Below are 16,546 nucleotides of genomic sequence, written 5' to 3' on the forward strand. Positions count from 1 at the left end.
GATAGTTTTTCTCTTTGGGAAAGAAAAGGAGAGCAGCATCGCATCTTTGTGTGCGTGTATATATATGTATATATAATATTAAAATATATGTACAGTTTAAGTTGTAGTTTGTTTGAAGGATTTCGGGAAAATATAATGTGCTTTCTTTAAACTCTCCCATCTCAATTGGACATGGAGACTGAAGTGCTGGGTGGAGCATGTGTTTGGGGTTTATTTTAGTCATTAAGGGCAGAGGGTTAACAAAAGTCATACCAATACTGGTATTTCAGTGGTCTCCCTAAATTTATCTTCCAATTGTTCTCTGTTCAGTTTCTTGGCTGTTTCAGCATCATTGTTTCACTGAGTCCCAAAGCGTTGTAGCACCTCTATTATGTGCGAGTCAGTTTGAAAGCAAATAAACTTAGAATATCCCTCGCTTAGCTGTTAAAACCTCTCTGAGCCTTGGTACACATCAAGGAATGTCGAGAAAAACATGTGAGCCCAAATACGTCTTCATTAACAGAATGTTTTTCGGTGAAACATTGTTCTGTGGTTGTCAGGTTCACTAGTCTCTGAGGTGTTCCTAAGTACTCCAGAGTTGGCTGTAGTCAGAAAAAAATGATACTGTGTGAAAGAAAGGAAATGAAGGTGTTAAGGTGGTTTGTTACGTTTTTTACAGACTGGGCAGTGTAGAAGTTTCCTGATTGTATTCTGTGGTCCAGATTTGCTATAATTATTGTAGATATCAGAGCTGGCAGAATGCCAGGGTTTTGTTTAGTAAATAAGTTGCTGTTACCATTTCTGTGTCACAGTTGGGAAGGTTTGAGTATCCCGTGTCCGTCATCACCATTGATTCTGCTCGTCTTTGGATGCTAAAAAAGTAGCTGGAATCCTACCATCGTGCATGGAGGCGATACTCGTGGGGTAGCCCCATCACCCTGCATGCTGTAGTGGAGGCTTCGGGTTTTGAACCAGAGTGTCGCTTCTTGTTCAAGAGCAGGCTGTGTACAGACCAGGTTTCTCCCTGACATCTGCAGCCCTGTGTGACTGCAGCTGTTGTTCCACCTGCGGAGACTTCGCCGCCCGCCACGCAGGTAGCGCCGCGTTAGTGCTTGCATGAATTATGACCAATTGCCTGTCATGACTTCTCTTCTGTTTTCCTAACTATTCCCCATTTCCACCCATTCTTAGCAAGCTGTATGGGAGTTTTGCCAAAGGACAAAATGAACTTCTAATAATTCTTTATTAACGGCAAGAAAGTTTTCAGCGGGGTAGGCTCGGTGAGTGCAGCACTGTTCATGTGCAGTTTTTACTGGAGCTGCTCGGGCTCTTTCAGCATCTCTGCTGCTTTCCAAGGAGTCTGCGCAATCCTGAAAGACTCAAGAGCTGGCTGTCTTCTCCACAACACGCTGAGATGATCTACGAGTCTGCGTTTCTGCATAACTACAGTTGTACTCCAACAGCCTAAGAACCCGCTGCACATAATAGCCGCTTTTTTTTTGACTACAAGACACGTAAAACTTCTGTACTTTCTAAGAAAACAGCACCATTTTAGGTCAGACCTGCCTAGATGGAACAATTGACTCCGATCAGCCTCTGTCTGAATTTGACTGCTTTTGTTAGGTCCCCTCCATGGCAGAGCAGCACCAGCTCTGGTAACATGGGAGAAACAACACCTCCTGCTGTGGCCTTTCTGGGATCTCTGTCAGAATAATGGCGTTAACTGGGGTGTACAGAGGCATGGGACTTTTTTTTCTTCTTCCTTCATGACCTAATGAAGTTTTATGGGGTAAACTTGATAGTCTGGACCAGGCCATAGTATAGATGCTAGGTGACACTCATAAGTCAAGCATAAAACCAAGCTATGAGCAATAAGAAAAGTGGTTATGTATGTTTAGACAAAGTTAGTTAGTTAATCCTAACTTTGGCTTATGGACAAGGCCAAAGTAGGAAATGTATTTTGAATATGTTAGAGATAAGGCTCTGTCAGTTCCTTGCCGCCTTTGGTAAATCTTCTTGAGATCTGGGCTGGTGAACCTTGTGGTTCATGCAATCCTTCCTGAGATGGACAAATTGAAGGTGCCGCTCACCATCACAGGATGGAGGGATAAGCAGCTTTGCCTGGCACCTGTACAAGCTCCTGCACCTCCTTGATGTAACAGGGAAGATGATCCTCTTATTTCCCAGCTGGTCCAGGAACTCATTCTCCCTCTTGGTAAAAGAAGTGATATTCAGTGGGCCCCAACCCTTGTGTGGGTTAGCCATTGAACCTGTGTGCAAGAGGATATTTGTATGCCTGCCTTCAGGGCGTGCTGGGGTTGGGCCAGGGATGGAGGAGTCCCAGGAAGAGGATATGTTCCTGTGGGATTGCAAGAGCTCAGAACCAGTGCCTGTTCCCAAGTTACGGATTGTCATCCAGACATCAACGGAGGTCCAGACGTCACCCAGGTCCATCAACGGAGCGGATGCTGGTCTGATGTTGAAAGCCACAGAGTCATCTTCACATGTTTGGTCTCAGGCAGTCACCATTCCCTGTTTGGTCTCAGGCAGATGCTGCTGCCCTGCTGCGCACTGTTGTCATTGAAAGCTCCTGCTAACTGAGCCTTGCTTATCCCATCAGCTCCTCTGCCCAAGTGGGCAGAAGCCTTTGGCTTCTACTGCCAACAGTGTTAAATTCATCACTTAATCCTCTCGCTCTTTCCTTGGTAGTGCCTTCTCTGAATACACCTCAGTGTCATTCTAGCTGCTCTTCCAGACTGTCTTGATCCCTTGAGGCCCCTGTGTGTGACTGGTTGCTGTGAATGGACACGCTGTGTGGCTTTTAGGCAGTGCAGACTTGGTGTTCATGCCCATCATCCCATTTGTCAGAAGCAGCCGACATTAGTGGTGTGGGTGCCTCTTTGGTCAAACTTCACAACCCTGTGTTGGTGGTATTCTGCTTTTTCTTACTGTCCCCATTCCTGCAGGAAAAACTGGTTGGTTATTTCTGCATGGGGCAGAAATTGCTGTTGGTTGTATGCATGCTTAGAGATGTCTTCAGACAGAATGAACACATCAGAAATGTTGTGGATTTCTAGAGCTTTCCCTTGCGTTTGTATGCAGAGAATTAATATTAAATAAACAACAAATGATTAGAGGTAATTTGATGTTTCTGGAGCCCCATTTGCCTTTTCCTTTCCAAGGTTTTATAGGGCAGACCATTGGAAAGCAGTCTGTAATCCAGCATGCTGAATAAGAGGTGGAGCTCTGTAGGGCATCTAGGAGTACCCTCAGACGCTACCCACCATCTGTGTGTGGAAGTGGGTTTCTGTTTGTCCAGTGCTCATCCACGGACCTTTTCCTTGATATCAAAATCTGCAATTGCTCTGTAATATTTTGGAGTATATGTTCTAAACAAGTCTGGGTGAAGGTGTGCCTGTTCCTGAGCTTCTGTGAGGTACCTCTGGTTCCTGGTGTGTCCCCAGAGTGAATATGCTCACTGGGACCTCCATATGCTTAGAGCAAATGCCCAGTCCTCAGGCAGCAACAGAAACAAATACAGAGCAGGGAAAGTAAAGAAGCTTCCATTAGAAAATATGCTTTGGTATAAAACAAAATTTTCAGAAGAAAAACATTTTTCCATAGTGATGTTTCAAAACTTAATTATTTCTGTTTCCAATTGACATTCAGACTTAAAATGATATTTAAGTTGAAATCTGAAACAAGAGTTTAAATTTCAGGTCAACACACTGAAATCTCTTGTTTTGGATCAACATCTCATGTTGAATGTTTTGTTTCTATCAATAAGGTGTTGTTTTTTTCCCCCGCATTTTCAATTCAAAAGCGTTTGGAATTGTTCGTGGCATGAAATAGTATAATATTTTGACCTTTCATCTTTTTTTGGGATGAAGGCAAATGTTGAAATCCCAGACCTTCTTGGGGAACAGAGATTCCATTCTCTGACCAGATCCACAAAAGTATATTTCCACTGGTTTTGCTGGCTGGCTACTTCAATGCTTTGTGTGTGATGACTTGTAATTCGCTGCAGATTGAATCTGCAGTGCGTCCACATGGCTGATCTGGAGAGGCTGAGGGCAGTTAATCTTTCTTGCTCTGTCTTGTGCTTTCAAATTAATATCCAGATTTCTTGCCCAAGATAAATTTTCCTTTCTAAACAGTGTTTGGTAGATCAGTGCAGTTTCCTGATACACAATCCGTGCACAAAGTAGGACTCCGATGCTCTCTCAGTGCAGCTACGAGCTCTATGAAATCAGGATGCTTTAAAATTTGAGACAGCTTCTTGGTTGTCTATTGTTTGCAATCTTGCAAGCTGCCATATATCTTTCTGCTCAGAAGTTACTTTTTCCCCTTCCCACCATTGTGGGGAACATTTTCCTGCCGGGCTCTGCGCACTGTGTCTCTGAAGCAGTTTTATGGTGTTCCTCAGAAGCATGCTTTTGTAAAGTTGCCTCAAAGCATAATCCAGAGAGAGCCTCTGAACCAAGAAAAGTGTTTTTTTCTTTTTTTTTTTTTTTTCTGTTTGGCTTTGAGGTGTTATCTCCACTATTCCAAAATGCAATTGGCTCCATCTACATCCCTAAGCTGTTTTGTTTGGAGCAAAGAGAGCTCAGAAAATCAGGGGAGGCCACACACATAAACAACTGTGTGTGAAATCAATTAGTCTAAATGAGCAGGAGACATACTCCTGAAGGAGAAAAGAGCGGTTCTCACAGCAGCTTCCCCTGTGGATTGCCTTGGCGGGCCTGCTACAAACATTACATCACTGGAACAACGATGAGCTAGGTGAACGTTTTAAACTTTTCTTGTGATCTTGGCCAGTATTTTCAAGGGTGTTTGATTGTGTTTGAAGACTCTTTCGTGCCCTTTGAGAATATTTTAACAAAGGAATTTAATAATGGAAATGCTCATAGATACCACGTTCACATGCTAAAGCAAACTTTACTGAAGGGACCTAACTTTTGATATCTTCAAATATTTGCATCTGAAATTTGATTCTAGGAATGGCACTCATCCATTCTGGGATAGGAATCCATGTCTGTTTTTCTGGTGTATTCAGTTATCAGAAAGTTTCAGCAGTGTGCACACAAACGATCTATGGGAAAAAAATTACTTGCAAGAGTTCTCATAAGCAATTGTTTATCTCAAATTAGAGGAAAAAAACTTGTACTGCTTCTTAAAAATCTGAGAAGAAAAAGAAGTTTCAAGTTGTGTGTTTCAAACTACTATTCCTCTCTTCGGTTGCATGACTGTGAAACAGGACACCGATGTGGAAGGATTTCTAAACCTGGTTAACTCTTGGATCGTTGTCATGTATAGTGCGAGTGCCCAACTTTCCCTGCCAGAGGAGAGTTATTCATGTCTCAGCATATTGTGGTCCTTTGCTCTAGGATACCCAAGGGTCAGTGATTAAGATCACATCCCAATTCCTCTCTGCACCTCTTTAAATAATAGTCTTCTTTCTTTGCAGGCTGGCCTGGGGCAGAGATAACATGTCCTAGGAGCAAAAAGCTATGTTCAGCCATTGCTGACTGAAGGAAGGCCCCGAGAGAGCACTGTTTAGGGTAAAGGAAAGAAAGATTGGGAAATCTAGGAGACAGCTACTCCACTCAACTTCTTAAGGTGTCACAGGAGAGGATGAAGCAGTTCAACTCTGAAAAATCTTTTTGTCTTTGTGCTTGTGGTGTCATTCAGACATTTAAGACTTTTCATGGCCATGAAGGTTCCCTGGCCCTATCCACCTCCCATCTGGGGTAGAAGAAAATACAAGAAATTGTTTCGTGTTTTCCACTGAGGTCTCCCTAATGAATCGCACTCTGCTTAGTCCAACCCTGAACTGAAAGTAGTCCAACCCTGAACTGAAAGTCCTTCTTTAAACAAAAAAGGTTCCCAGAGGTTTACAGAAAAACCATCCATGTCAGGGAAAGCTGCAGGATAAGGGTCTTGACTGGGTTCTCCTGTTCACGCAAACTTGGGGTGAAATTTTGGCCGGATTTCTTGTTTAATTTCTAATATATAATAATAGATCATTGACCTGATTGGAAAAGAAAGTCCTTTACAACTAAAGCTTTGGTGTCTGATTTTGTAGTTTGAGGCCAAGAGATTTACCAGCGTGGAAGTCAAGAAAACACCATGGGCTACTGCACTGCAGCTGGGAGCCCTTCTTGAGGGGGCAAAGAGCCATCCCTACAACTCATAGGGCAGGAGGGGGGGTCACCATATATAACGTGCTGTTGTCAAATCCTAGTGGTTGGTGGATGCTTACGAGCAGCCACTGCCTTTTATCCCTCTGACCATCTTCATGTGTTTCATTGGCTATCTGATTTGCCTGAGGAGATCACATCTCGGGGTCCTTAGGGCAAATGTGGGCTTCCTAGAGCTAAGCTGTCTTTGTGACCACAGGAGAGACCACCAGAGCCCTGTGGTCACCCCCAGAAGCATCTCTCCAGGGAGGTGTCTGCTCAAATGCAAAGTCACTTGCAAGTTAGCTGGCTATACACCACTGAAATCTGTCTTCCTCAGGCACTTCTGTAGATTCCAAAGCAACCAGTGTGCTTCTTCAGGCACCTAAATATCGCTGTTAAAGTGGCTAATTGTCCCTTGGTTTCACACCTATGAAAGGAGAGTCCCAGCATACTGCTTCTGTGATGCTCATGTGGTCCTTACTCCCTTTTCTCTTGCAGCAAGCTTGAGAAGCAAATGTAGATGGTGGTCTTGTCCCCTGTGTTCTCTCTTCTTGTGGGAAACACAAAGAACGTTCAACCGCACAAATAAATTCAACTGCTAATTTCCAGGGCCAAATTACATTTCTTGGTTTTGCTGCCTGACCTGAAAATAAAACTCATCTTCCAAAGTTGTTTTATTTTGTTTTGTTTTAGCAAAGCAAATAAACAAAAGTCACGCTACCAAGTGCAGAGGATGGCTTGTGTGGTTCATTTTCCTTTCTTCCTGCTTGGGTTCTGCTCTGCCAGTTGTGCCCCAAGCTGTGCTTTGGGAGGGGCATCCCATGCTAAATATATCCACGCTGCCTGTGAAATGCAGTATGGGGCACTGCGTCATTTGGTGGAGTTTACTTGGAAACTAAGGTGGGAAGCCAGCTTTTATTTTCAGCCTTGGGCCAGATGCATTGGTCAGTTGTCTCATCCAGAATTTTAGTCTCGATCAGGAGCTTGTCCTTGAAATGGATGATTTCAGATGCAGAACCAGCTCTCTAAATAAAAAACAAGCTAATTGCAGAAACAAAATAACAGTGGAGCAACCATATTTTTCTTGTTCAGCAACCAGATTTAAGATCCAAGAGCTTCTTCGGGCAGGTCACATTAAAACAAACAAAAAAATCATAGCTCAAATATCATAGTTTATTGAATAGAGGAGTTGGTGTAATGCTGAATGCTCTAAATATATCAGGAAGGACTCCAGCTCTGGCAGCACACCAATAACTGCAGTCCTGAGCTTTTGATGATGTTGGGTCAGAAATGCATACCTCCAAGAAAATACATGATGAACAGATGCAACTTGGCATCTGAAGAGGGTTCAGATTTGCAATTTCTAGTTCTGACTTTTGGCTTGTCTTTCTTCCACGCTCTGGAAGCGTGGAAAAACCAAGGTGCAGGTGCAGCACCCGAGCTGGCTTTGGTGCATTTGCCCTCTGCAAGGCAAATGTAGCATTGATGACACAAATCTGCTGGGGACTCTTGGGGACTTTCCCAGGCAAATAGGAAGGTGTAAACCCTCACTGTCTGTCCAGAGCTAGCCAGGAGCTCCTGCCTGCATGTCTAACACATGGCAATCAATCTCTGGCTGACGTATGTATTTTTCTCTCTCTTGCCTATGCTGTTATGAGAGGAACGTCAGTGTCTGTATACGGCTGTCTTACTAAAATAGGAGATAAGTAGACCATTCAGTATAACGTTTTATATTTATCCAGCAGGATGATGATGAAGTAACTCCTGTCTTGTGCTTTGTAGTGTCTGGCACACTGGGGCCTCTGGACATTCCTACAGCGTGAGCTGTGCTTTGAAGCCGAAGGCCATTCAGTTCTACCTATGTAAGGGCACCAAGCATGCCAGGGTCCTGACCTGCAGCAAGGGATCCCTCAGCTCCCTGATATGCGTTTTATGCCAATCTTCCTGATTTCTCTGGGAGGATTCAGTTGTGAAGATGCGGGCTGGGATTTCTGGGGTTTATATCTGTCTCTGTGACTTCTGCTAAGATGGAGTGCCTCTTTTCCTTCATGGGCCTCACCTCGCACTAATGGCTGTGAGCAGCAGGGAGGGAAGAGGATTACCACTACCACCCGAGCCTGCTCAGCTGTAGTTTATCCTCTCTGCAACAGAGTGCTGGGAGAACAGTTGAGGAATACTTTTCTTCAGGTTTTGGTGTTGGTTCTGTGTCTGTCCTGCTTTCCTGGCTGCCCAACACTCCCTAGGAAAGGGGTAGGTAAGTGAACAGTCCTAGCAGATATTATGGTAGATATCTGACAGCTTTACATCTCTTCGGATCTCCTGGGCTTTGTTCAAATCTGTATGGCTTCTGAGGCCTTGCTGTATCTGGAGGATGGCAGGGCTTGGGGAAGCAGGCTTCCTGGTGGAGGCAGGCAGAAGTCACAAGAAGCCGTCCCGTGGCCGTGTGCTCCACCTGCTGCGCTGTGGGCTGTGATGTGGGCTGAATTCTCATGGTTCTTGTTTAAGGGTTATGTGGAAAGTAAGCCTGTCTGCGCAGCGTGTCAGAAAGGTGTGTTTATTTGGTGAGGAGGTACTGGTTGGATGGTGTCTGCGTCTCTCTAGTCCACCTCAGGTTGTTAACTAAGCCATAATAACGTGTAATTAACCTTTCAAAAATAAGCACTGCTCATGTATGAAGCTTGCTCCCTTCTCTCTTTCCCCCTTAAGCCCCTCTCCCTACCCTCGTAACCCTTCAGGACGACAACTGGCTGTGTGCGCCCACTATCTAGCAGCAGTGGGCAGGCCGAGGCCTCGGTGTCTGGTTTGTGAAGAGGCAGCCACGGCTCTGCCCTGAATCCTGGCTGTGGACGGCAGCATCGGCGGAATCCGCTGGCATGCCCGTGTGGAGGGCAGGGTGAGAGATAACGCCGTGCTCCGAGGGCAGGGCGTTGTGTCCTGACAGAAAATCTGCTGATGCTCTGGCAGGAGCGACTGAGGGTGGCTCTTGGAGCACTGAAGGGTTTTGGTTGGTGCTTTTGCACATCAGTGCTGCCACAGGGGCAAGAAACATCCCACGAAGGGCAGCCAATCTGGAGATTTAGAATTCCCAAACTGCAGGGTCCCAGTGTGCCAGAGGATGTGGTGGGCAGGAGAAACTCACATCTGCTCCTCTCTGCCAGTTTCACTGCCCATTGTGAGTGTGAATGTAAAACAGCAGGGTAGATGCTGGCAGCCTGGCTCTCCCTTTGCCTTCTGCATGGCTCTCGTGTTTCCATGCCTTTGAAAGAACATCTGACAAGTCGGGGTTGCAGTTTTTGGGAGCGGTCTGGCTTTAAAGCAGCAATTCATTCAGCTGTGCCAGTGGGAGCAACCATGAGCTTCTCCTCAGTTAGTAGACATTTAGTGCCAGGGAATGAGGAGGGGGGAGGTGAAGGCAGAAAAAGCAGTCTTGGGCTGGAAAGAGCAGGGACAGAGGAGGAAGTGAACAGGGAGAGGGGAGGTGGTAACCCAGCTGAGATGTGGCACATGGGAAGGGTGCAGGTTTGGTCATCCACCTCCCCGTACCTACACCACGCTGGCAGGCTGTGGTGGTGACCCCAGTGTGGAGTCCCACATAACCAACAGGCAGTGCTTGTGTGGGGAAGGAGGGAATGAGATAAGACAGATGGTTAACCCCACTGCTATGAGCTCTTCTCAGTTGTCACCTACCTCCTGTTCTGTATTTTCTCACCCGTACTTACCTGAGGGCTGTCATCTCTAACTAAAACAGGGCTTTGCTCATATTTTGTGTACTAAATCTGCAAAGAAACCCTATAGCTGCAGAAGGCCGAGCAGGAGATATTTTATATTTCCCTCATCAGTACTGAACTAGTGTTCCAGGAAAATGGAAAAAAGTGGGTGTTGTGTCATGGGACAAAGTCTTATTTAGGGGATATGAAACTGTGTGTGACCAATGAAGGTCTCCTGGCACTCCTGCTAATCTTGCCCAGATCTTGCTGTGGAGCACGTAATGCAAAACATATAATAATTCCTTCTGTAGTTTCAGTCGAATTTTTTTGTTTGTTTGTTTCCTGAACTGGTGTGCTGCGTTTGTGTGCCCTGCTAAGCCACTGCTGTGTCCTGCTCCAGCAGTCCTACCTTAACGGCTTGACTGGTTTGCTGGGTGGTTTGGAGCCTTTTGATGGAAGGCGCTATTTAATTATCAGCGGTGTTATGTTCCCAGAGTTCACTACATGAAAGGAAAATACCGGCAGTCTGTAATTAATCTAAGCTAATGTGCCACTGTTTACACTCCATCTCCCAAACCAGACAGATGTAAGAAGACACCCAGCCTTCATCTGGGATCCTCCCAGGTTATTTCTGAGCTATCTTTGGAGAACTGCCTTGAACATATCTGCCCACCCCGCAAGTCCCTCAGAAATGAGTACCTTTAACTTCTTTGAAGGAATGAGTGGGAGACTTTGTTCTCTAGCGGGGAACGGGGTTTAATGCCTTTTCGTTTGCATTACCACAGCTGACATTGGCTGGCATGGGGCTGAAGTACAGAACCTCTCTAGCAGTCGTGAATTTTGCAGTGTGAAAGGGTCTGATGTAATAGGTGGCGCTTCCTCCATCGCTCCCCTGGCTCCAGGTGACTAGAAGGCTGCTAAGCATGGGGATGTGCTGGCTGGCTGTGGGTGCAAGACGTGTGATTCTCTGCTGGCCTGGCCTTTGGTTTTAAAATATCATATGTTTGTTTCCGGTCACTCTGCTACAAATATTTAGCAGAAAAAGGTGATGAAAATGCTTAGAGCTGTGGAGAGACTGAAAAGATTATGCATCTGTAGTTAGAGTGAAGGGTAATAAAGAGCAACGTGACAGAGGTATATAAACTTAGAAGTACGGAGAAGTAAACCAGGCATTCCTGTGTGTACTTGTACGTAGTACAAGGTTTTCAATTGAAACAAAACATCTGACATAGGTGAAACTTACTTTTTTCTTGCAGCACATAAATAATTGAGAGCAATAATTTAGTAGAATTCAGAAAGGATTAGACATTTATATGGATAAAACTCTTACAGTTTATGAATTTTACTCTAGCTGTTTCAGAAGGTATCAGGCCTCCTGTTCCTGGACAGCCTTCCAGCTGCAGTTGGTTTAACTGGCCCCATCATGTGTCATACCTTCCTTTGTCTGGCAGTGGTCGCTAGTTCAGAGCCTTGCATTCCCAAGCATCTCTGCATCAAACGGTCACTATACATGTGGCTGGAATCAGAGGCGACCATGAGTTTCTAATCACCTGAAGGCTGATATGCAGCACATGAGGATGTTGTTTTCCCAGACCATAGATTTGAGATGATAATTATCCACCATGCCAAACCACCAACTCTCTTGGCTCCACTACCTCTTTGCCCGTCATCCATCCCAGTGCTGCAGGGGATAGGTGACCTCTGCAGGTCTGAGGCGCAGCAGAAAACTTGATGACAGCAGAGCCTGTACATTCCCCTCCTCTTGGGGGATGATGCATTTCAGGTGTTACATCAGCACCTTTTGTCAGCAAGCTGTTTCATTCAGAAGGAAACGAGCTGTAAGCAACTTAATCATGTAGAGAAAGCTCTCCCCAGGTTTCCCGTTTTGTTGTTATGTCTTTGGGCTCTGTGTCTGATGCACAGTGACTTATCCTGCTGCAGATACACCGGTGCAGAGCAGTCCCCGCAGTGCTGCTGCACAGGGCACTGTGTACAGGGGGACACTCAGGGTAGGCTCCTGCTTCCATGCCCCAACCTTCTGCTGGTTTAGCCAAAGTAGCCTGCTGGCATTGCTGGCCTGGAGGGAAGGAAGCTTTGTAATATCCAGCAGAGGGTGCTGATAAACAGTCTGAGCAGTCGGGTACCTCCGCACACTGATTCTCCTGCATCTGAGCCCCAGTTCTGGGTGGGCGCCTCCAGGCCATCAGGTTGACTGGGAGTGGGAGCAGGGCTGCGGAGTGAAATGCTTGGTGCCAAAGACCTGGCACCTGCACAGCAGCACAGTGAGGTGAGGGGCTCCTGTTTTGGGCTGGCTTCCTTCTGGTCCCATGGGCATGGTGGAGGTGTGTGAGGTGTCCTCCTTGAGCACGTGTGCTGATTCTGTTTGATCCGAAGGGAATCCAGCTCGAAGGCTGCTTCAAGTTGCAGATCAATGCATGGGTAGTGGGAATGATGGAGGGCTTGCTTCGGAAGTGAATCCCGGTTTGGACTAGGGTAGTGGCATGCTTGTGGCTGTTCCACTGTTGGTAGAGGTCAGGTCTACTATGGAGTCCCTGTCTCCAGCATCTGGCTGACCCTTTTTGAAATGCCGGTGATTGCAGATACTCCATCTGCTCTCCATTCAGCAGTGCAGTCTGCAGCCCCTGAGTTTTTGAACCACGTTTATGCCTGAACTGAACTCAAACCCTCCAAGTGCATCTCAGTCAAAGCTTCCAAGTTTGATCAGATCTTGCTGTTCAAGCCACAAAAGTACTATGCAAAACTGTAACTTGGTCCCAGCTGTGCTCAGAAGGGTCACAAACCTTTCAGTGAACCTGGGCTGAGTTTGTGCCAAATCCCCAAACCAGGTGTATTTTTCATGTGCTTTTAGGACTGTGTGTTGTAAATGTCACATGGCTCTGAAATTTAGTCCATAGAGCAAATGTAGTATGTGATCGGGGCACTGGGATTAGGGAAGAAGAGGAGGAATTTTTCTTTGGGTAATTATAGGCAGCTGAGTTGCCTGTGGACAAAAATGCTGCTAATGCTCAGCACCTTTAGAGTACTTACTTGCCTTGTAGCACAGGCATCCCTGAAGGCCTGTACATCAAAGGGTGTAATACCAGTCTGGTCTGTAATCCAGCACACTCTTGCATTATACAAAGATCATAGGTCACAATTATATCAAATGCAGAAAACTTCACTGCTGTCTTTAGAAATCTCTTATTTTCCCTAATGCCTTTTCTACTGGAAAAAAATCCCAGAATATTTAATAAACATACCTAATTAACAGTACCATCTTGCATAATTCATCCTTAATCTCTTTGATATGGAGTTTTCCGCCAGTAACTCTCAAAACGCTTTGCAGAAGAGATTCTTCTCCTGATGCCTGTTTTATAAGTGGAGAAACCAAGGTAGAAGGGCAAGGTAAGAAGGGATGTGTTCAAGGTTATGTGGCCAACCAAAGGTGGGGTCTGCAATAAAATTTCAGGTTCTTAGTTCTGTGCTCTGTTGGAACTGCTTCTACAACCGCTGAAGTGCCTTTGGGTCTGAGTGAAACACAGCAGCCATTGAAACAATTTGGGACAGAAAGTGGAGGGAGGCAGAAATGCAATTATGCACATAGGAGCGGTCACGTAGCCAAATGCCAATGTTTGTGTAAAGTGACATGTTGTCTTTAATAACCGCAAGTGTGGTCAGGCACCCATTTATTTCCTCTAAAAGACAACACGCCGAGCAGGTCAGCGCTCTCTGGCATTATGCTGAAACACTGGGGCAGTGTTGACTCAGAGGAAAGAGTTACACTGACTAAGTCACCCGCATCGCTTCCTGAGGGACCCTGGGTTTTCCTGGGAGTATCGGCGAGAGCCAGCACTGCCGTCCTGGTGAGATCAGATGAGCTCGTGACCTGAAGTGGTCTGGCTGCAGTTAAATGGAATGAGATGCTGAAAAAAAGCACAGCTCGACTTAAAGACTAGAAGGGTGTTGGTGTCGTCCCCCCTCCCCCTTTTTTTGGTAAGATCTGAAATTCAAGATGAAATCATTAAAAAAAAAAAAAAAAAAAAGCCCTCTCTAACAACTTGGTAATAATAGTATGGTTTTAAAAGTACTTGTTTAGCCAATGCTGACTATATGCTTACACAGCTACCTCTGGCCTGGGAAAGATGAAAACCACAATGGCTAAGTATAGAGGCCTCTAAAATATCTTCATGTATACAGTGCCTGAATACACAAACAGAACTGTTCTCTTCTGTCTACAGGAGCAATATTTTCCATAGAGTCTGTATTGACAGAGGTTTCCCCCAGAATTATGCTTATTTATTAAAACAAAAATCCCGTAGAACTACATCCATGTGCTGAAGCCCATTTCACAACCACCTTCAATCTGATACAAGAAATGTAATCTCTTCCTGAAGAAAAGTAAGCACCTTTTTTCATTCTGTGGTGGAAGCAGGCTACACAGTAGGAATTGGGTTTTGTTTTTTCTTGTTTTCTTTTTAACAAGAGTGGGGAACTATTGCCTGGATTTCAGCCTTGGCTCCTGAGAACAGCTGGTGCATGGAGGAGAGAAATGCTCCCATGCGTGAAGCATGGTGGGATCCACAGGGCTGCAGTGGATGGTGGATGCGTGGAGACGTGTTTGCCTTCGCAAAGAAAGCGTGTCTGTACGCAGTGTGAAGCTTGCTGCTGGGATAAATTCCTGTTTGCATTTAGTATTTTGCAGCCTGTTTTCTGGAGTATAAATCTGTGCCTCTTGTGGAGGCTGATCCCTCGCTGCTGCGTGCTTTCCTTTAGGTCTTTGACTTAAACTGCACTTTTGGGCAGTTGTGGGCAGCGCAGCTTTCTGTTCCTTCTCTGCGAGTGTTATACCTCAAATATGTTCCTGCTGATTCCCAGCTGCGGGCTAGTTCCATACTGACACAACATATTCTTGTGTAAATGGCAGATTTCTCTGAGCTGGGGTTAGCACCCCTCGGTTTGCACGTAGCTGTAGGCAGTGCGTGACATTGTTCTGGTGGGAGCGACATCCCGTCTGAGGCAGGAGGTGGTAGGAGCGGCACACTGAGTGCATGCCCGAATTATGTGCTCCAGGGAGTAACACCTGGTTTGTGAGACATTTGCAGATGTTGCGTAGGTGGTCCTCAGATGCCTGGAGATTTTCCTATCATTTCTACCATGATTATCTGTTCTGGCTCTGGATCGCTTGCTGGCATACTAGCAACGCTGGAAGCCCCCCAGCTTTCATAATAATAAGAACTTGTCCTTCCTTTTTGGGTAAAGCAGCTTCTTCAAATGTTTGTAACAATACGCAGCTGAATATATAGACAGTTCTTTCAACACAGAAGCCCCGTCTGACACAATTTGTCTGTAGTTACAGCACTCAAGCTGTGTTTTGAAATACTTATTTCTACAAGGACCATTCTTCAGGGAAATGGTGTGGAAGGGGAACAGAAATGAACATGTCCCAGGACCTCCTCCAGGTTTGTTGGGAGGTTCTGACAACTTTCTGAAGTTGTGCCCTGGGCATGGGGATATCGGTGATTATATCTGAGTTGTCTCTAGCTTCCTTGCAGAGGTCTGAAGTATTTCTTTTCTTTTTTTTTTTTTTGAACTTCCATTGATTAGCTTTTCAGTTCTCATAGATATGTGATAGTACTCTCAATCTATACACGAAGCAGCTGAGGTGCAGACGGGTGTCAGGACTTCCCTGCAGTCAGGCAGTGAGCTTGGAGCAGAATCTACACTCTTACTTTTCCTCAGAGGTGCAAATCAACAGAAGCTCCCGTGGCACTCCAGCATGTATGAACACTTAGACTTTTAAAAATTCCAGCCATAAGCCACTGCACTTACCTCACTCCACAGGTGCTGATGCCTAGTGCACCGCATAGCTACGTGTGAGGGCAATGTGCAGTTCAAGCCATGCAGTTTTACGTTCCTGGGTGAGCAATGACACTTGTACTGCATGGTAGCCCAGTACTTCTGTCCTGCTGCACTAGCAGTCAGACTGGAGACTCAGTTGTGTCTTGAAAATAGTGGTGATAGTGCAAGCAGCACATGTGCATCCATCTTTTAACCACTTCTGTCCCCTGCCCAGGGGCCACTAATACTGTCTGTGGTGATTCCTGTGATTCCATTGCAGATTAGTGGGGCTGCAGTATGATAGGTCACCAAAAAGAAAGATAAAGGAGCAAGGCTTGCAGGAACCTGTAAGAGAAGGTAGTGGGTATGCTGTGTTGGAGGGGAATACTGCGTTACCGACGTGTAGTAGGAATATTTAACAATTTGCAATGGCAAATTCTGTCTCTGTAACATCTTTATATAATAATATTGTAATACATGAAATCTTGGCAACATCCCTGTGAGGAAGTCACTTGGCATTGTTGGGATTCTGGATTCAACTCTTGCAGGCCACAAACATTTGGGAAGACTGCAATAATTTCCAGACACATTTATCATATATCTAAAAATTTACCTGTGTGATCTAACACCCTTATTAGGCTCTTCGCAAGGTAAACCCAGCACAGAGGTGAAGCATGTTGCATTGGAAGTGCATCAGCAGACAGCTGAGAAGAGAAGGGAGTAGTGTGAAAGACCATAAGAGGTTGGTTTTAGGTCTTCCTAAACAGAAGAGCAGTAAAGTATTTTCTGTTGTCAGTTGTGGAAAGCACTTAAAAATAAATAGAGCTTAATTTGCAGGAA

The 16,546-nt window shown here is 45.4% G+C and overlaps 1 protein-coding gene across 3 annotated transcripts in view; it reads left to right on the forward strand.

The window, feature by feature from the left end:
- Nucleotides 1-16,546, forward strand: part of WNT5B (Wnt family member 5B) — a 71,080-nt gene that overhangs the window by 5,713 nt on the left and 48,821 nt on the right. The window contains exon 1 of one of the 3 annotated variants that reach the window (XM_035345846.1): nucleotides 8,294-8,411. The exons of 1 other annotated variant lie outside the window; for it this stretch is intronic. The gene's annotated coding sequence lies outside the window, so the exon portion shown is untranslated. Of the gene's footprint in view, nucleotides 1-8,293; nucleotides 8,416-16,546 lie in introns of those variants that run through there. One more of the 3 variants, XM_035345839.1, reaches the window with a different exon arrangement.

The sequence above is a fragment of the Oxyura jamaicensis genome, chromosome 1 (assembly GCF_011077185.1).
Source record: "Oxyura jamaicensis isolate SHBP4307 breed ruddy duck chromosome 1, BPBGC_Ojam_1.0, whole genome shotgun sequence".
In the NCBI taxonomy this organism is placed as follows: Eukaryota; Metazoa; Chordata; class Aves; order Anseriformes; family Anatidae; genus Oxyura; species Oxyura jamaicensis.